The sequence below is a fragment of the Schistocerca cancellata genome, chromosome 3 (genome assembly GCF_023864275.1).
Source record: "Schistocerca cancellata isolate TAMUIC-IGC-003103 chromosome 3, iqSchCanc2.1, whole genome shotgun sequence".
Lineage (NCBI taxonomy): Eukaryota > Metazoa > Arthropoda > Insecta > Orthoptera > Acrididae > Schistocerca > Schistocerca cancellata.
In genome coordinates this window covers 640,524,693-640,546,670 of record NC_064628.1, presented here as the reverse complement: position 1 = coordinate 640,546,670, position 21,978 = coordinate 640,524,693, and the positions used below count along the sequence as shown (strand labels likewise).

The 21,978-nt window shown below is 36.4% G+C and overlaps 1 protein-coding gene across 1 annotated transcript in view; it reads right to left on the bottom strand.

Moving 5' to 3' along the window:
- Window positions 1-4,820, bottom strand: part of LOC126175584 (DNA/RNA-binding protein KIN17) — a 10,752-nt gene extending 5,932 nt beyond the window's left edge. Inside the window, exon 1 of the mRNA XM_049922444.1 lies at window positions 4,595-4,820. The gene's annotated coding sequence lies outside the window, so the exon portion shown is untranslated. The remainder of the gene's footprint in view (window positions 1-4,594) is intronic.
- Window positions 4,821-21,978: the final 17,158 nt, after the last annotated feature.

The window sequence follows — 21,978 nt, the reverse complement described above, 5'->3', positions numbered from 1 at the left end:
TGATGAGTTCTGTTTGTGTTTCGGCCACATTAAGCTTACCACAACAAAATTTATACCCTTTTTGAGTGAATTATATTTGGCATAGAGGGCACCTACAATACGTACCTTTTAACATATTACATTTTTTTAATCACATTTTGGAATTTTTTATTTTCCCTCAGAAATATGTTGTAGGTGTTTTGATTCATGGAGTGTGTTCTCTAAATGGATGTTACTGGGTTGTAAAAATTTCACAGGACTGTGTGGAATAGTTCCAAAGTTATTAAGACCTGAAGTTGGGTCTGAAGATAGATTGCCAGATGCGGGTTGCAATTTCCGGGTGACGCCACCTTCTTTCACAAGTCATAATTCAGGAACTAATTGGCAGGGGAAACTAATACTTTGTACACGAGTGTTCCACACATGGTAGAATTAGTGTACTGAATTTCAGTCAAATCTGAGACTGAGCTGGAGCTCCTGGTTCAACTGACATGGAATGACCCAAATGTGAAGGGTAAAAAAAAAAATGCAAACACAACAGCATAGCAAAAGAGTGTATGAGCCATGAATAAATATATGATTAGTTAAAATAAACTCTGTTTTGAACAACAGCTGCACATAAGCTTACTATAAGGAGAACGTTCCATTTATTTTGGTATGTAGGTGATTTCGAGTTATGCGGTCTAGTTTTGCAGATGTTCCCCACTTGACTATCTCATATTTTATTCAAACTGTGGATGCAGCTTTGTTAACCAAGCGAAACAAGATACAAAAAAAGTCTAGCTCACAAATTTTGATACTTTGTAAGTAGGAGTGTGTCTTATGTGAAGGATGACAAACTTTTTTGGTCAAGTATGGGTAATTGTGGTAAAGCAGCAACTCTTGGCAAGACAACTGTGCACATTCTGTAAGTTTCATATCAACTATTTTTTCCCAAGTGGCTCCTTGATCCATCAATAAATTTTGTCAAGACAAAATTTCTCAATTTTAAATAACCTAATGTTTTCATGTAGAAGTCATCAGCAACTCATTCTATATCTATACTCTATTTCCTATTTACGACAGTGTTTATATCATTGTCATCTGCTAATGTTATTGATAAATGGTCATTAATATACACAAGAAAAAGTAAGGTTTCTGAGAAGGGACATAATGGCTACTACACATCCCTTTGTTTCATCAAAAATGAGAAAGCTAATGTGGAAGTTTTTTGTGTAAATAGTGACACCTTAATGCATGATCCAGTTGGAGATTGAACAGGTCTTTTTGATAAATCTTGTGGATTGACTAACAAAAAGTTACATTCAGAAAATGGCATATTTTAGAGATGTGTCTGCCACCCAGCATAAAAATTTCACCAAAGTATGCCATCACCTCTGAAATGATGGTGTAAATTTGAGTGGAATTTTTTTTTCTTTTTTCCCCAACCAGTCATGCAAAATCTGCACAGTAAGGTGAGGAGAGGACAGGACAAGATTTTGGCTATGGTTTTCTGAAGGAGCCATAACAGCATTTGCCTGAAGTGATTTGAAAAAGCCTCGATCAGGAGGCTGGACAGAGCATAAACCTCCATCCTCCCAGTTCTGTGGCCAGTGTATTAACAAATGCATACCTCATTTGGTTACACTTGGCATCCAGTTTTCTGATGTTTGTACATACTTGGAGCACTTAAATTTAATAAAATAAAAAAAATAATTCTACACAGCTCATTTGAATTAACTGAACTGCTCAATACTGCTTTCCAACTCACAACTAAACTGTCATCTACCAAACTAACCTAGGTACACCTAGATCTACACATCAGTATCTCACCACAACATACATTCACAAAAATAGACAGATACAAAAAGTATTGCCACTGTTCTGCTTGCTTTGTCCATAACCACACACATTTGATGATCGCCAGAACAAGGAGTTTCAACACTGTTATCAGACTAGCACGTTTTATTCACGTATAAGAACAGATGCAGTGCTGTCAATGTTTTTATAAGGGGCAGTCAAATGAAAACGAGGAGGACAGGAAGAAAAGTAAACTGTTCATCATTTCAAAAGTAATCACTATAAGTCTTAATACACTTACCCCACTGTAAGACAAAACAGTTGATGTTTTCATGGAAAAATGTTTGTTGTTGCCTACAAAACCAGCATTGCACCCAGACATTCATCTCTCCGTCTGGTGCAAATCAACGGCCATGAATGTCACTCTTTAGGGCTCCAAAAATATGGAAATAGCATTGGGAAAGATCAATACATCATGGAGGATGTGAAAGGACTTCCCAACGAAACTACTGCAGTGTAGTCGACACAACCTCGATAACATATGGGCAGGCCTTGAAGAAAGACATTTGCGGCTGTCGATTTGCTTCAGACAGAGATGTACGCCTGGGTACAATTATGGTTCCATAGGCAACCACAAACATTTTTCCATAAAGGCACTGATCATCTTATCTCACAGTGGGATAAATGTATTAAGAGTTATAGTGAATCGAAATAATAGTTTTACTTATTTTTTCCTCATCCATTTCATTTCCATTTGACTCTGCGTAACAGTTTCAGAATGATGCACCAATAGTTGAAAAAGATACTTGTTGCATCCCTAACCTGCATATTATCAAAAATATACCCATGCCTTTTACAACATAACTGAGCCAGCAGTATGATATTCCAGAAGCAATCATTACAAAAATGGTCACAGTTTAAACCACTGCAGCATGTACTTTGTCATGGAAGGCATAAAGACACCCAAAAAAGGGTGTTGGAAACCTCTAAGTCCCCAAGGCTTGGGAATTTATCTAATAAACCGATGAGAAGGCTAAGGAGCCTGGAAAAAGTTCCCTGCATGTGGCTGGAACTACCTGGCATAAGCATGGTTCCTTGGTGATGTGGACACAAGTTGTTTCCCCCCCCCCTGACTGGTGGTGAAAATACCAATGCAGACTTCTATTTTCACTGTGGGAAAACTACCTAACAATTCTTTGTTTCGCGATGCTACAGCATGATTTGAAAGTGAAACTTGACTGGATAATTGCAAGTCTCGAGAGGAAAAAAGCTATTGTGGAAATTTGATATTAAATTAGGTGGGGTGGGGGTGGATGGCGGGGGGGGCCATGCACCCTTAAATCAGCCTTCCTCATGTGGGGGGCATAGAGCAATTGGGAGAGGAGGGGGGGGGGGGGCGTACTGAGTTGGTGTATGTACAGATTAGGTGACAGTAACTACTGGTACTAAAACAGGATTCATGACTAGAGTGTATGCTGTTTCTCCTGCAGTAAAATTCACACACTGCATGATACACAGGAAAGTATTTGCTTCTAAGGTAGTACAACTGTAAGTCAATGAAGAGTTGAATGATGCAGTCAGTGTTGTAAACTTGGTGAAAGCATAAGCTTTAAACAGTAGGCTATTTTCCCATTCTGCTGAGGACATTCTACTCATGATTCACTTTTACTGCACTTGTAGGTACATTGGTTGTCTCGTGGCAAAGTTCTTCATGGTGTTGTGGCGCTGATGGATGCACTTCATCTTTTCCGATTGAAAAGCAGCTGATACACACACTTGCAGCTAAGTTTCTAGATATTGCCTAGCCTAAGTACAATAAATTAATTCTAAGGAGTCTTTCTCTGTGGGATATTGTAGTTACCTTATGGTCTAATGATAACAGTTTCGAATATACTGTGATACTACATTATGTGCCATTAGGTATCAATAGTGCTTCATGAATGGCTACTCTCCAGAAAAATCTACCCTGACACACAGTGCGTTAGTGGTGATACAAAGTGTAAAAACTTCAACATTCCTTTGCTTTCGAAACTTGGCACACAGTAGTTAATTCTAAATCACGTGGATTGTTACTTTTTGGAAGATTGGCTGTTACAACAACAATCTTCTCAGAATTTTGCACAAATCTTACGGGCACTTGTGGAAGTTTAACTAAGCTGTAAACATCAAATGGTAGCATAGTGAGACATATGGATAAATATAATACTGATACTAATATGCATAAAATTCTAGATTTTGGGAAGAAATATGTCAAAGAATGGGAAAAACACAGTTCGGTGAATAAACTAGGCCTACAAATAGTTTTGTATTTACATACACAGAATACATTAAAACTACAATCTATCGCACTGAGGCAGACTGACAACCGACTGTGTTGAGCAGATAGGAAAATGGTTTAGTGCAAATACTGATGAGTTAGTGACTTCCAAGTTTGTAAACAAGTCTTCGGTTAGTTCTGAACTGAATAATATGAGAAGACAACATATTGAATGTGCCGTTTCCGAATACCTTAGCATTAATATAAGAATAGGCAGGTATGCAGACCAGGCCATAACTGGCCCAAACTACACGATTTGCAGGGTAAAAGGGTGGGAACGAAACAGAAATTTTCGGATACATACTGAAAAGGGTGTATTCGCGACCCTGATTTTTTTTCTTCGAATCCCTAGGTGAAGGAGAAGCACACAAGGAAAGTTATGCTTAATGACGCTACGTGGAAATTTCCCTGCAGAACATAAGCCAGCTTGTTCTTTAAATTAATAAGGAAAACAAAACTGATGCAGAGTAGAATTTTGCTATATCAATTGATTAGAACAGTAATTTAATCAATAATCACCTTTATCTGTCAAATCGTCTTCAAACAAACGAAGGCTTTTACGTAGCAATGCAGAGGACATCGCACATACTAGATAGGAGAGAAAATAAAAATGTCAAGTACGTCACACAAACAACAAACACCAAAAGTACTTCCCGCACACCACAGGTTACATAAAATTGTGTATTTCATCAACATCCAAAGATCTCACAACTTCCCCAAAACGTCGGCAAATGGGCAATTTCACGGATTATCTTCGTCAAAGAAAATCGATTCAACTATACTCCCTCAAGAACTTGAAAATTGCACAAGCATTCAATGCATGCTTTCACCTCCGGTATTTAAGTTTTTGTAATATTTTCACCGCTGCCTAATGCCAAAAAACGAGCATTGCCACTTATTTGCTTCACGGAAAATACTGTTTTCAATTGCAAAATCAAGAGCACCCAAATAAAATTTAAAAAAATTCTTTTGGAGTAAAACTTTTACACAGTAAAGGTTTTTTTTAAAAAAAGGTAATAAATGTAAACTAATTCTTAATAATTGATCACTTAGGCCTGATCATGGTGCACGTTTCATTCGAGTATGACCAAGTGAAAGCACAATGTAATATTGAACAAACTTTCATGAAACAATTAAAACTGTAACAATATAATTGTAAAAATTACTTGTAGAATGTATACAGACTTTTCCAATATCATATGTGGAGATTGTACAATATTATGATTACCTGGATTAATAAAATACAATACAATACAATCAAAATATATAAATTCTATCCTTTCTGTTGACAACAGAAGTGTAGAACCAGGAGAGTATATCTCGAAATATTGGTAAATATGATATCTCTTTCAAGGCAAGTGATTTGTCATGTAACTTTGGCAAGATTCAGTATACAAAGAAGACCAGCTATAATGTATTCAATAGTGATATATATAAATACTAGTGTTCAGGATTTACTAAGCTACCCCACAACTTGATTTATAAAATCATAGACGAACGGGGGAGGCCAATTACCACATGAAATTATCAATGTATCCATCAGATAATCGCAAATTACAAACTGATCACAACATGGTGAAGAGGGCAAATAAGTTCTCCCCATCTAAGCACAGTGATGGTTGATGACCTGCAAGTCCAAACTACATGCGAAAGCCATGAAGAAGATTGACTAAGGTAAAGACTGGTTCACACTAGACGTCAATGGAATGGAATGGAAGGGGACATCATCATCAAACTGGAGTGTGTTCACATTAGATGGAATGTCAGCACGACGTCACTTCACTAGCCACAGTACAGCACGATGAAAATGACATTATGAGATACCACCCATGATTAAAAAATTCATAATCTAGTATCGACATTAAGGAACTAGCAATGATATCGTTTAGTAATGGCCAAAGCAACCTTCATAATGGAAGATCTTGATGAAGTTTGTATGGTAAACTGCTGAAATGTGGAAGAACAAGAAAAATGTAGTCCAAGATTATTAATATGTCGACATTTACTAGAAACACAGAAGACAATACTTATATGGCAATAAATTTTCTATCTACTCGTTACGGCCGATTTTTTTCAGATTTATGGTATATGTAGGGCTTGGCCATAAATGAAACTGTAGCTGTGTATATGTCCCCATTGGGAAATTATCAACTATTTTTAAAAAACTTGGGTTCTTTGAATTGTTACCTGTCAAACAAAGAAAAGCAAATTATTGTTTGTGAGGATTTTAACGTAGATTTTGTGAAAGAGTCAGATAGAAAGCTTGACCTTGAAGTATTACTTAATTCTTTCAATTTGACATTAATTATTGATTTTCCTACTCGAGTGGTACAGGAAAGCAGCACACTGATAGATAGGGTTTTCATAGACCAAGATAAATTTAATCAAATAAAAACTTTTCCTGTTAAGAATAGTCTGTCTGATCATGATGCACAGCTAGTTACACTATATGATATAGCTCCACACAGTAATGCAAAACAGACCTCCAAAACAGTGCATTCCATTAACGATTTAACACTTCAAAATTTTTGGTGTAGCTTGCAACAGTTAGACTGGGATAAGGGGTACAGGAAACATGATGCTAATTTAAAATTTAACCTATTACATGATACCTTTGTGAGCATATTTGAAAACAGTTTCCCTAAGAAAACAGTGAAATATAATTGTAATAAACTTTGTAAAAACCCATAAAGGGATAAAAATATCTTGTAAACAGAAAAGGGAAATGTATCTTATAGCTAGGAGGAGTGTTGATCCCGAAACAATGAAACATTATAAAAACTACTGCACTGTATTAAGAAAAGTTATTAAAAAGTCCAGAAGTATGTGCATTATGTCTGAGATTAGCACATACGATAATAAAATTAAAACAATTTGGAATATTGTGAAAAAGGGAAACAGGGCAACCGAGAGCACAGAAAGACTGTATTTATATCAAACACAATGAAAAGTTTGTTAACAAGAAGTCAGAAATAGAAAACATGTTTAATAATCAAATGCAAGGCAGTGTGGGGAAGAAGCAGTACCTACGCAATTTGATAAAACTGAAATTCAGCCTACCTCTCCAACTGAAATTAAGAAAATAATAAATTCACTCAAATGTAAAAGCTCACATGGAATTGATGGCATTTCCAACAGATTACTAAAAGCTTGCTCCCAACAAATAAGTAGGATTCTCAGCCTCATATGTAGTAGCTCACTGAAACAGGGAATTTTTCCAGATAGACTGAAATATACTATTGTTAAACCATTGCATAAAAAGGGTATAGATCTTTTGCTAACAACAACTGCCCAATCTCACTTCTGACAGCTCTATCCAAAATTCTTGAAAAAGTAATGTATTCAAGAGTAGCATCACATATTTCTAAAAATGATGTACTAACAAAATGTCAATTTGGTTTTCAGAAAGGCTTTTCAACAGAAATGCTATATATGCTTTCACTGATCAAATATTCAATGCAATGAATAACTGAACATCAACCATTGGGATATTTCGTGATCTCTCAAAGTCTTTTGATTGTGTGAATCATGAAATTCTTCTAGATATGCTTAAGTATAGTGGCATGTGTGGTATGTGTGCACAAATGTTTTAATTCATACTTATCTGGAAGAATGCAGAAGGTTGAAATTAACAGTACAGATAGTCTACAAAAACCAGCTGAGTCCTCTATCTGGGGAGGTATCAAGAATGGTGTCACACAGCATTCTGTCTTGGGTCCCTTATTGTTCTTAATATATATTAACGACTTGCCACTCTATATTCATAAAGATGCAAAGTTAATTCTTTTTGCTGATGCTACAAGTATAGTTTTCACACCCAAGAAGCAAGAATCAGCTGAGGAAATTGCAAATAATATCTTTCAGAAAATTATTAATTGGTTCTCTGCAAATGGACTCTCAGTAAAACACAGTTTATACAATTCTATGCAGTAAATGGCATAACAGCATTGATAAATATATACAATGAACAGAAGTCTGTTGCTAAGGTAGAATACTCAAAAATTATGGGTTTGTGCATTGATGAGAAATTGAATTGGAAGAAACACATCGATGACCTGCTGAAATGGTTAAGTTCAGCTACTTATGCTATTAGGGTTATTGCAATTTTTTGTGATAAACATGTCAGTAAAGTAGCCTACAATGCCTATTTTCATTCACTGCTTTCATATGGCATCATATTTTGGGGATTCGCCATTAAGAGAGAAAGTATTCATTGCATAAAAGCATATAATCAGAATAATAGCTGGAGCCCACCCAAGATCACTTCACAGACATTTATTATGGAACTCAGGATAATCACAGTACCTTCTCAATACATATATTCACTTACGAAATTTGACGTTAATAACCCATCCCAATTCAAAAATAACAGCAAAGTACATAGCTACAAGACTAGAAGAGAGGATGATATTAACTATTCTGGATTAAATCTCACTTTGGCACAGAAAGGGGTGAATTGTGCTGCCACAAAAATCTTTGGTCATTTGCCAAATGGTATTAAAAGTCTGACAGATAGCCAAGCAACATTTAAAAGCAAATTAAAAGAATTTCAGAATGACAACTCCTTCTACTCAATAGATGAATTCTTAGATATGAAGTAGTAACTGTAAAAAAATAATTAATATTTTATTATATGTAAATAAAACTTATGTTAAAGTGACATGTTCCACATCATTACGAAATGTGATATTCATGATCTATGGAACAAGGATTAATGTATGTATGTATGTATGAGAAGTGAGAGTTTCAGATGCCAAAATGTTTAGGAAAAAAATGACATTTTTGGTGGGGATCAGGCGAGGCATTTGTCATTTATGTCACCACAGTTTCCAGGCAACGATTGGAGCAAAGAGAAGATGTTTATTTGCAGTGTAAGTGGTGAAAAAATTGAAAATAAAGCAATTAAAAATTTTCCACTTCGGGACTCGACACCAGGACCCTCGGATTACAGTTCTGTACTCTTTCTGCTGCGCCAACCACTGTATGGAAACCGTGCTAACGTAAATAGCTCATGGCTCATGTCCTTTCCACCTGCGCCAATAAATGCTGTTTTTTTCTAATCAATTGGCCATCTGGAGCTCTCTCTTCTATCACTTTCATTTCTGGCCAAGCCCTGCATATTCCATAAATTTGGACGAAAAGGATGATGACGAGTTGACCCACTTCCCCTTGTAAGTACTAAATAAAGTCAAAATCAACAGTATTCATCTTCCTCAATAGAGCTGACTAAATGGCACCTGTGAGAGAAGTGATAGACTATAGTATGGAATTGGTGGCACGAGAGGCAAACCCATATCATCTGTACTATAGAGTAGTGGCTATAAAAGGTGCCTGACCCCATATTAGGGGCAGTCTGTTTGAAACAATGGAAGGCAACAGAAGGCCTCCATTGTTACTTACGCAAGGAAACCTCGTGCTTTTATTTAATCTTAAATTAAATATCTGAGTAAGTCCTCCAGTTGGATGACTGTGTGGGGCAAGTTTGGGAGGAGCCTCAGAATGCGAATCTTTAAAAAGATAGCAACCTGGAATGTGTGAGGCCTCTTGCAGAATGGAAAGCTTCTTATTATGGAAAGAGAAATGAACCTTCAAGGGCCAGAAGTACAAGGACTCATCAAGAAATACTGGAAAGAATGTGGTCACTTTATGATTTATATAAAGAGTACAGTATATTTTTCTAGAAGTGAGAATATGAGTAGAAATGGAGTTGCTAAAGTGACCTCTAAGAGCCTTGGTAATGCTTTCGTTGGTTGTAAGCTCATTTGTGATAGAATAGCGTCCTTTAAAATGAATGTTTCTCCTACAATATCAGCATTATGCAGGTTTATGCTCCCACTCCAGTTTCATAGGACATGGTAACCGATAGATTTTCTTAGCTCAGAAAGGAAATATTGGTCAGTGAGGGCGATTTTAATGCAAAGATACTTGAGACTGTAGACAATAGACATATGAGACCTGCAGTTGCACTTTATGACTTGGGTTGAGAAATGAACTAGAGGAGGCGAGACTGGGATTTTGTTTGAGTGTCTTAATACCCTTTCCCAACATCATCTACGATGTCACTAGACATGGATCTCTCCTGGGATAGGATTGGAAACCGAACTGTCTTTATTTTGGTGAGGCAACGATGGTGTATTTTGGTCCTGGGTTGCAAGACATATTATGGTACAAACTGTGACAGGGGTATCCTGAAAATGTGGATAAAACTGAAATTGATCAAGAAGGCAAGGAACATACATTCATATTACAGACAAAAATAGCCTCAAAGTCTTTAGAGAAGGAACAACACTCATACTCCAACATGTAATGGAGGGAGTCACCCCTCAAACACAGGACAAACTGAAGGAAATAATCAGTTCGACTCCTCCTGAACAGGTTAGTACGATCCCTCAAGTAAAGCACCCCTGGATTTCGAATACTAATCTATCTTTAATGGAAAAGAGCAGCACACTGAAGGAATGTGGCATACAAACTGCTCAAGACGAAGAGGCACATAAAGTACTTTGCAGTAAAATATAGCACTATTGCCGAACTGACAAGACATAGTATTTCGCAATATTTTAAATGAAATGGGGCAGCATAAAAGCAAAATCGAATGCATGAGTTCGTCAAGAAGGTAAACAGCGTTATCCCAGAGTTCAAATCATGCAGTGAGGTGATAGAAGGTATAAAAGACGATCATATTGGTGACAAGGAAGAAGCAATAGAGAGGAAGAACCAACACTGAGAAACGCCGTATTACAAGGAAATAACACCAAGGTAGAGAACATTTGCATGGAATAAGACATGAAATCTGATATTATATTCAGCAAAATCGAGTATGCCATCCAGCTTATGAAAAACAACAATGCCTAGGTATAGTCGATATTTACTCAGGATGTATGACTTTGATGGGAGAGAAAGTCATGCATACTTTACGTTTAGTATATAATATGGCGTGTAAAACTAGCGAATGGCCTAAAGACTGGACTATATCTCTTACAATTCCTCTTCACATAAAAGGATCAGTTAGAATCTGTGTCAGTTATCAGATTATAGATTAATATCACATACTAGAAAGGCTCTCTTAAACATAACGAATCGATGACTAAAGAAATTCCTGCAATTTGACTAAAGAAATTCCTGCAATCTCAAATGTCTGGCTAACAAGCAGGTTTTCTGACAGGGGATATTACTTGAGAGCCAGTTATAAATTTGAGTCAAATTATAGAAACATATCGTGAATTCTGTGTACCAGCCCGCATATGATTCCTGTGTTATAAAAAAAAAAACCATTGATTCTGTCATTTGGGACAACTTGTGGCATGTGCATAATGAATTTGGTGTTCAAAAACAGCTAGTGTCATTACTAAGTCCATAAAGGGGAATGGTGAATACTTGGAGTTTATCTGTGTGACAAACAACGTTCAACACAGTTTTATATTGTCACTCACCTCTGTAACATCTAAGTATACAGAGTATGTCTTCAAGGGCACTCTGGATAGCTAGGAGAGTTTATTTCAATTGGCAGCAGGAAAATCAAGCTCCCATATTTTGCTGATGATACCATCTTCATTGTAGGAAGCGAGCAAGAACTTAATGATCTTTTCTCCAGAGTGAAGACTATTAGTTTATATTTCTGTCTAGGGATAAAGATGAAAAAGAAAAATATTGGTTATTAATCAACAATGTTTAGATCAAATCAAACTTACAGGCTGCATAAAGGATCTAGAGGTAGTGAAGCATTGTGTATGTCTAGGATTTCTGATCAATGACACAGGAAAGTGTGATAAAGAAATAAAACGATGAATGATAATTTGAACAAACTGCAAAGTTTTAACTCAGTAAGATCTCACAGAATTGGTTAATATCCAAACATACAAAGATGTGCTTGATGGAATCATTGGTGTCCCCTAAGTTCTTGAACAGCTGGCAGAGCTGGAATATGAAAGCTGATTACTTGAAAGCTGATTACTTGAAAATGGAATAAGACTCAGTATATCTACATAATGCACGTGACTCTAAGTAATACTTTTCTATGAAATTGATGCCTTTGAGATATGTTGGTGGAAAATGTTATGCATACCATGTACAGAAAGAAGAGTAACACATACATTAACTTAGCATAACAAGAAGTTTATCTTTCCGTGTCAGTCACCGATACTTCGAGTTTCTTGGGCACATTCTCAAAAGTCAAAGGGATAAATATTAATAGAATTTACATTTTATAAGTAAGTAAAATAAAAATATGATACTATTTTTACTTCTTAAGAATTTTATGCAGTGAGAGATGGTATATAATTTATTTACTTACTTGTTTATTTATTTACTTACTGTTTTACATATAACTATGATCTCTGGATATTTTGAGACATATATTTCTCAAGTCTGAACACTATTAAACGCTTTCAGATTATATTTTATTACACTTTATTCTGAAAGCTGTAGTCTTTTGTGCCTAACAAGTCCAATCAAAGCCAAAGTTCGAGTAATCTCGGCTTGTGGGACTCCTTTTAAAATAAATCGCTATTTCACCTGCAGAATAACTATTGGACTCATTTAATGTATTTTGGAAAAGATCCATATTCCGTTTTAGATATAAATTTGACTCAGTAATTGTCAGTGAAGCCAACCAAGAATTTCTCCCATGATAACTTCAGTTATCACATTGCCGAATACCACTTTTGCTGATTACTTGAAAATGGAATAAGACTCAGTATATCTACATAATGCACATGACACTAAGTAATACTTTTCTATGAAATTAATTTCCATCTTGAATACACTTACATGAATCAATCAACAATGAACAACAAGAACAGTAATCTCAATAGGAATCACTGGAGGAGAAGTGAATGATTTTACATCATTCTGTTACATTTATAGTTTTGAAAAAAATAAATTTAAGCACATTATGACATATTCTGTGTCATGGCTCTGGTTAGCTTATAGTTATTTGCTCCGGTACTTTGTTATGAAGGGACTTAGCCACTTTATTAGATACAATTTATTACTCTTAGGAAATGAAACATGACAAAAAATACGAAAAATAACTTAAATCTAGAACAGAACCGCCACAAGGCCCCCTTGAATGACGAAAGTACATGTGTAAAACACCTTTCATTCAACATTCAATACAAAATGAATTATGTTCCGAAATTTTGAAAAGTAATAGCAATCATTATTTAAAACTGTATGACTTCAGTTTCTGCAGTTTCCTCATTATTGTCCTTCCATAAATATTATGCGTTCATTTGTAGTTCTATTTTACACAATGTTCAGTATTTTTTAATCACATGATATTTACTATTGTATACTTGCAAGAACAGTCCTTTTTGACGTGCATCATGAGTACTATTTTACATTGTTGTGTGATGAAAAATATTATTTTAAAGGCAAGAAAACATTTTATTAACTTTATAATTACACCCTGGATATGAAAAAAAACATATTTACTGAAAAAAAACACAGAAGTTACATACAAGCCAAGAATAAAGGTATTGACAGCAGAGTCATGGAGCAGCACATAAATATAGACGGCAAGGAATTTTTTCTTTTCTTTTAACATTGCCTTCAAAAGAAAAAAATCATGAAATTATTGCTTTGTCTCTTGCATGCCAATTTCTGAACATAGAAAATTAAAACGAACTCGTTCAAGGGGTTTCGTCAAAATATCTGCCAACTGGTTGTGTCCATCAATGTGTTCCAAGAAAATCTCACCGTTCAGATATCTTTCATGAACATCGAAATGTCGGACCTCTATATGTTTAGAATGTTGATGATATTCTGGATTTTTTGCTAACTTCAATGCGCTAGCATTGTCAATGTAAAGAACTGGAGGCTGCCCCAACATTTCCACTAATTCTGATAGCAGACGACATAACCAAACTAACTCTTTCGCTCCTTCACCAGCTGCAATTATTTCCGCATCGGTTGTGGATGTGGCCACTACTTTCTGCAACTGACTTGTCCATGACACTGCACCACCTGAGTACTTTGCAAGAATTCCAGTAGTTGAGCGCCTTGTCCGGTTATCACCAGCGAAATCTACATCAGCGTAAATCTTTAACTCTTCTTTTTTATTATATACAATTCCAAAATTTAAGGTCCCTTTCAAATACCGGAAAATGCGCTTTACTCTATTCCAGTCTTCAGTGGTTGGTTTCTCCATTGCTCGAGCAGCTTTATTGACTGCAAAAGTGATGTCTGGACGAGTTACTGTTGAAAGGTACATGAGACAACCAATTCCTTCACGGTAGGGTACAGATGACGAAACTTCTTCGTTTTGATTATTGTCCTCACGTCCAATAGGAGTTGAGATTGTATTGCATTCTGCCATTCGAAATCTTTGCAGAATTTGTTCTGTGTATTTCTCTTGACTTCTCATTATTTCTCCATCTTCATATTGCTTTATCTTTATGCCAAGAAAATTGTCAAGACTGCCAGTTGTTATTTCGAATTCATGTTGTAAAACATCCATAAAAACAGCAATTACTTTCTTGTTACTGCTGACAATCAGGCCATCATCAACGTAGATTGCCACATAAAGGCTATTTCCATTTTGTCTACGACAAAATAGGCATGGATCTGCATCACTGTTTGAAAAACCAGCTTTCTTCATGAACTCAACAAAACATTTGTTCCAGCAACGTGGTGCTTGCTTCAACCCATAAAGACTCTTTTTTAAGAAAACACTCGACCTGTACCATCTTCGAAACCTTCTGTTGTTCCACATATACTTCATATTGAAGTATTCCATTCAAGCTGTCTTTACATCGAATTGTTCTAGCAGCATTTTCTTTGAAGCAGCTACAGCCAACAGAGTTCGTATGGTGTCATAACATGCCACAGGACTAAAGGCGTCGTTATAATCAATTCCTGCTTTCTGAATACAGCCTTTTGCAACCAATTTGGCTTTAAAACGAGTACCTCCATTGACTGCGACCTTTCGCCGTAGAACCCAGCGGTTTTGCAATACTTGGGCATTGTTCGGACAGTCAACCAGCACCCAGGTATTGTTTATCTTTAGTGATTGAAGTTGTTCACTGATAGCTTGCATCCATTCTTCCTTCTCATTTGACTGCAATATTTCTGAAAAACAGTTTGGATCTTTGTATTCAAGTGCATCAAGTTTTGTTGCCATACAAAATTCACCACTTTCCATCCTGGTTGGTTTTCTTCATTGTCTTTTATTATTCTGTTTCTCTTCATTAGAAGATTCAGCAATTCTGCTTTTAGAAATTCTGTTAATTCTTTATTTTCATCAGATACACTCGACTCTTGACTTTCCCTAGAATCGAGAGTGCTAATTTTTTCTTGAGTTTGACTTCCTCCAGAAGTGTACAGTCTAGGAGACTTACGTTGGTCATCTTTAGATGAATTCGAATCATTAAATTCTTCCTGAGGGACTTCAAATTTAACATGATCACTATGTAAATCACAAACAATTTCTGGCTTAAATTTCACATCGTGACACAACACCACTTTTCTTTTAGATGGAATCCAAAGTCTAAACCCATCCTTGTCATTAACATATCCAACAAGTCGTCCAAAAACTGCCTTATCATCAAACCTGGAACGGAATTGTTTGTTAATGTGAACATAGCAGCCTGTGCCAAAAATTCTGAGATGATCAAGTCGTCCTACTGGCCGATTAAACCATAGTTCATAAGGGGTTTTATTTTCAATTGAAGATTTTTCAGTACGATTTATTAGGTAGACTTCTGTGTTACATGCCTCTGCCCACAACCCTTTAGGTAATTTACTCGGATTTAGCATTGACCGTACAGCTTCAACAATGGTCCTATTTTCCTGTTCAGCCACACCATTTTGTTCAGGAGTGTAAGGAGGAGGAATCAGTAGCTCTATTCCCCAATCTGCAAGCAGTTCACTGAGATTCTTGTTGTTAAATTCTTTGCCACAATCACATCTAAATTGTTTGACAACATGTCCATTAGTTCGTGCTTCATTTAAAAACTGCTTAAGCACAGTACACACTTCACTTTTGTGTCTTAAAAAGAAAAGTCGACGAAATTTACTAAATCGTGTTTGAAACATACATAATGCCTACCTCCAAAAGATTTCGTGCTCATTGGTTCATTGACATCTGCGTGGATTAATTCACCAGTACTGGTAGAGCGTATTGTTCGTGTTTTGAATGGCAGCCTATACATCTTTCCAACTGCACATTAGTCACAAAATTCACTCTTGGCATCTTCCACATTAATGTTCATTCCTTTTAAAATATTCTTCACATGTTGTTTATTTTGATGACCAAACCTTTCATGGTACACTTGCATGTTTTGGATGAAGTCATCAAGTTCACACGATTCATTTTTGCATTTCTAACAACATGCATGTTCAACACATAGAGTCCATTTTTCACATAACCTGTCATAACAATATTGCCACTGACTTGTTTTCGAACACAGACATTATTATAACTAAAATTAGTACTATAGCCTCTGCAGGCAATGGCTCTCACAGAAAACAGATTAGCACTTGCATCAGGGACGTACAAAACATTGTCCATTCTAGCATTGTACCATTTATTGTTTCATCGAATTTAAATGTAAACTGTTCCTCGACCATACGCACACATTTTGACATCTTGTTTTCCCAATGAAATTACTTGAGGAGCATCAAATTCACTATACGAAACAAAATACTTTGTGTTGGGAGTGATATGATTTGTAGCGCCACTGTCGCAATACCATTTATTTGGGTCACTGTGATTACTGGTACACACACCCATAGCATATGAAGTAAATGCAGTGTGTTCACTTTCTCGCTTCTTCTCTTTTCTTTTATTGCTGTCACAAGTGTTCTGTGGACACTCTGCTGCCCAATGACCTAATTGTTTGCATATATTACATGGAAACTTCTGTTTTAATTGTGACTTCGTTATCTTTACTTGCTGATTACTTGTTTGCCGTTTTCTTGTTTTAGAAATGACAAAAGTTACACTTCCATTAATGTCTTGTTCACGCAGTTCAATAGTATAGAGTTTTTCAATCAATAAATTCAATCTTTGCTCTTCTGTCGTTATCGTATTCCAGAGATCCTTAAAATTTTCGTAGTCTTTTCCCAGTTTTCGACCATTTAAGATTCATTCAGATAGCGTATTTTCTTCGTGTTTTGCTAATTCATCGTTCAGGTCCACAAATAACTTTTGCAGTTTGGCCACATGTGCACAAATATCTTCAGTTTCATCACGTTTAACACGGAAAAATGTTTCAATCAACATATTCAAACGCTGAGTACTGCTACATTCAAATTGGGCCCGTAATTTGTCCCAGATTTCTTTAGCATTCTTGCACATTAAGACGAGTTCTGCAATAGATTTACTTAGTGCACTTGCTATAAGACTTGCTACCTTTGCGTCGTCCTTGTGCCATTCCACATACGCTTCTTTTTGTGCACTCATCACATCTTGCGGCAACTCTACACGTTCACGTGTATCGTTAATAATATCTTCTAGTCCATATGAACGCAGCACCATAGAAATATGCCATTTCCATTTGGCCCAGGTGTCAGGTCCTTCAAGCTTATCAATGCTGACCTTATAATCGCCGCTAGCAGTCATGTTTCTTTACAGAGAAATATTTTTTTAATTAAACTATGTTATTCGCCTTTACACGTGTACTGGGCCCATAACCTGATGAAAAATATTATTTTAAAGGCAAGAAAACATTTTATTAACTTTATAATTACACCCTGGATACGAAAAAAACACATTTACTGAAAAAGACACAGAAGTTACATACAAGCCAAGAATAAAGGTATTGACAGCAGAGTCATGGAGCAGCGCATAAATATAGACATCAAGGAATTTTTTCTTTTCTTTTAACATTGTGAATCAATGTCGTTCATAGCATCCACTGCTGAAGCTAAGCTCAAATATTTCCTTCTCTAGTTGTTCACTTCGTTACATATTTCAACATTTGTTTAGGGATTTACCCCTCTACTTTTCAAAACGTTTGCAGTAGTATTTACTCTTTACAACACATATCTACATACCTATACTTCTATGTGTGGTTACATTACACTACTTGGGATGAAGTGCAGGACAATAAAAAATACGTTTCACATTATATTTTTATTTCACATTACATTTTTATTTGATTTTCATTAAACTGCATAATACATTATTTCTTTCTTCAGAGTCAGTGAGCATAATTCTATGTTCTTCTAGTTTCTGGTTATGTTATTCGATTAAAAGTTTATATTACTCAATCTAGATGTACTTCTATTACCCAATCTAGACATAGTCGAGGTCAGTGAAGTGAAATGGAAAGAAAACGAGGATTTCTGGTCACATGAATATAAGGTAATAACAACAGCAGCAGAAAATGGTATAACAGGAGTAGTATTAATTATGAATAGGAAGGTAGGGCAGAGAGTGTGTTACTGAGAACAGTTCAGAGAGAGGGTTGTTCTTATCAGAATCGACCGCAAACCAACATCGATAACGAAAGTTCAGATATACATACTATAAGGGGTTCATTAGGGGTTCGCTAGTGCACTTGAGTAGACGTAATTTCGATGGATTGCTCACGCGCTCCCTGCGATATGGAATATCTGTACTACAATAGAATCGCAGGTCAGAGCAGTGTTGGCAGTAAGTCGAGTTTAGTAGCTCGCAGAGAGCAGTCGTGTTTTGTAGTTCGCACAGAGCACTTGAGTTGTGGAGTTCGGACAGGTCAATGCAGCGGTTGACTTGTATTGGGCCAGTCATGCAGAACAATGGCAGTGCCTGAGCGATGTAGTATAGGGTAAAAAAAATTATTGCACTTTGTTGTCATGCACATGTTAATTGCCACAACTGATTTAACCACAATTGTAATGTTAAAGTCCCATGTAATTCCTTGCAGAAATGTTTCAATAATAACTTTTGTTCTGAAGAAAATTTTTGCCAGTCATTTATCTGAGTTTAAAAATTTTACGAATTTTTCCTGTGCATACTCATGTTGATTAAGCATAAGAACATCAGTTGTTTTCCTACAAATGAAAATCTAGTGGCCAGCATTGCACTGGGCTGTGCCAAAAATTTCTTATAGGAGCAGGTATACAGATAGCGTTATCTGGCGACATCATTGTGAGGTAAGAATTTTTCAGTTTATTCAGGATGATTTGACTGGGCCATGATGCAGCGCTGCTGACGTCAAAACTTATTAAACTCGGTATGCAGGCAGTCTTTAATGGAAGGTCACATTAAAACTTGAAATTTTATTATTGGAACGAAATTTTTCTATTGGGAACTTAAAGGAGATTTTTCTGTTGGGAGGTAACAATACCAACATGTCAAACTGAAGATGAAGAGATAGAGAAAGTGTATGAGGATTTTGTAAGGGTTATACAGTCCGTAAAGAGAAATGAAAATCTAATAGTCATGGGGGACTGGAATGCAGTAGTAAGGGAAGGAGTAGAAGGAACGGTTCCAGGAGAATATAGGCTGAGGACAAGGAATGAGAGAGGAGAAAGACTAATTGAGTTCTGTAACAAGTTTCAGCTAGTACTAGCGAATACTCAGTTCAAGAATAACAAGAGGAGGAGGTATACTTGGAAAAAGCTTGGTGATGTGGGAGGATTTCAGTTAGGTTACATCATGGTCAGACAGAGATTCCAAAATCAGATACTGGATTGTAAGGTGTACCCAGGAGCAGATATAGATTCAAATCACAAAGTACTAGTGATGAAGAGTACGCCGAAGTTTGAGAGATTAGTAAGGAAGAATCAATAAGCAAAGAAGTGGGATAGGAAGTACTAAGGAACGACGAGATATGCTTGAATTTCTCTAAGGCTATAGATACAGCAATAAGCTTAGTAGGCACTGCAGTTGAATAGGAATGGACATCTCTAAAAAGGGGGATCAAAGAAGTTGGAAGGAACAATGTAGGTACAAAGAAGGTAACTCTTAAGAGATAATGGGTAACAGAAGAAATACTTCAGTTGATCAGAGAAAGAAGGAAGTAAAAAAAATGTTCAGGTAAACTTAGCAATACAAAAATACAAGCTGCTGAGAAATGAAACAAACAGGAAGTGCAAGGAAGCTAACACAAAATTGTTGCATGAGAAATGCAAAGAAAACGGTATAGAAATGACTGACAGAAGGACTAACTCAGGACATAGGAAAGTCAAAACAACCTTCAGCGAAATTAAAAGCAAGGGTGGTAACATTAAGAATGCAACAGGAATTCCACTGCCAAATGCAAAGCAGAGAGCGGATAGGTGGAAAGAGTAAATTGAAGGCCCCTATGATAGGGAAGACTTGTCTGATGACATAGTCGAAGAAAGACAGTGGTCAGTTTAGAACTGATAGGGGTTCCAGCATTAGAATCAGAATTTAAGAGAGCTTTGGAGGACTTAAGATCAAACATAGCAGAATGGATAGATAACATTCCAGCATTATCGCACAATCACCTTAACAGCTCATGTATCCAAGTTGTTGGCAAGAATAATACACAAAAGAATGGAGAAAAAATTGAGGACATGTTAGATGACGACAGGAAAGGTAACAGTACCAGAGAGGGTAGTGTGACATTGGAGTTGATAATGGAAGCAAGACTAAAGAAAAATCAAGACCGTTCATAGGATTTGTCAATCCAGAAAAACTGTTCAATAATGTACACTGTTGGAAGGTGTTCTAAATTCTGGGAAAAACAGGGGAACGCTATAGGGAGAGATGGGATATACAATGTGTAAAATACTCAAGAGGGACTAAAAACTGAATGAACAAGAATGAAGTGCTCAGATTGAAAAGGGGGTATGACCAGAATGTAGACTTTCGCCCCTAATGGTGAAAATAAAAGAAAGGTTCATGAGTGAAATTAAAATTCGAAGTGAAACTATATCAGTGATACTATCTGTGGAAGTGACTAATAATTATGTGATCTGAATGGAATGAGCAGTCTAATGAGTACAGAATATGGATTAGAAGTAAATCGAAGAAAGACAGAAGTAATGAGTAGTAGCAGAAATGAGAATAGCGAGAAAATTAACATCAGGATTGATGGTCACAAAGTAGATGAAGTTAAGGAATTCTGCTACCTAGGCAGCAAAACAATCAATGATGGATGGAGCAAGGATGACATCAAAAGTAGACTAGCACTGGCAAAATGGGCATTCCTGCCCAAGAGAAGTCTACTAGTATCAAACATAGGCCTTAATTTGACGAAGAACTCTCTGAAAATGTATGTTTGGAGAACAGAAATGTGCAGTAGTGACATAGTGGACTGTGGGAAAATCGGAACAGAAGAGAATCGAACGTTTTGAGATGTTGTGCTACAGATGAATGTTGAAAATTAGGTGGACTGAAAAGGTAAAGAATGAAGATGTTCTGAGCAGAATCAGAGAGGACCGAAATTGGTGGAAAACAAAGACCAGGTGAAGTGAGGATGATAGGACGTCTGTTAAGACATCAGCGAATGACTTCTATGGTACCAGAGGGAGCTGTAGAGGGCAAAAACTGTAGAGGCAAACAAAGATTAGAATACATCCAGCGAATGATTGAGGATGAAGGTTGCAAGTGCTACTCTGAGATGAAGAGGTTGAACATGAGAGGACCATGGTGGGCCGTATCACACAAATCAGAAGACTGATGACTCAAAAAAACAAAAATACACTTTTTACATTTATGTCAGATATACTTGGATAACACTTTGACATTTTTATATGAATGATTACAGTTTCCTTTGATTTTCTGCTGACAGTCATTGTGGTAAGCGCTGACTGAGGCATGCATTCGTGACGTAAGAATGATGTTGGCAGCATCAGTGTTGACAGGCAGCTTGCCACAGTATGTAAGATCAAAATCGTATAGCATCTTTATCTTCAAATATTTCTATTTGGAAATATGTTGCTTCAGATGTATATTTTTTCTTACATAGGTGCAGCTACCACCATGTTTGTGATTCTTCCAACAA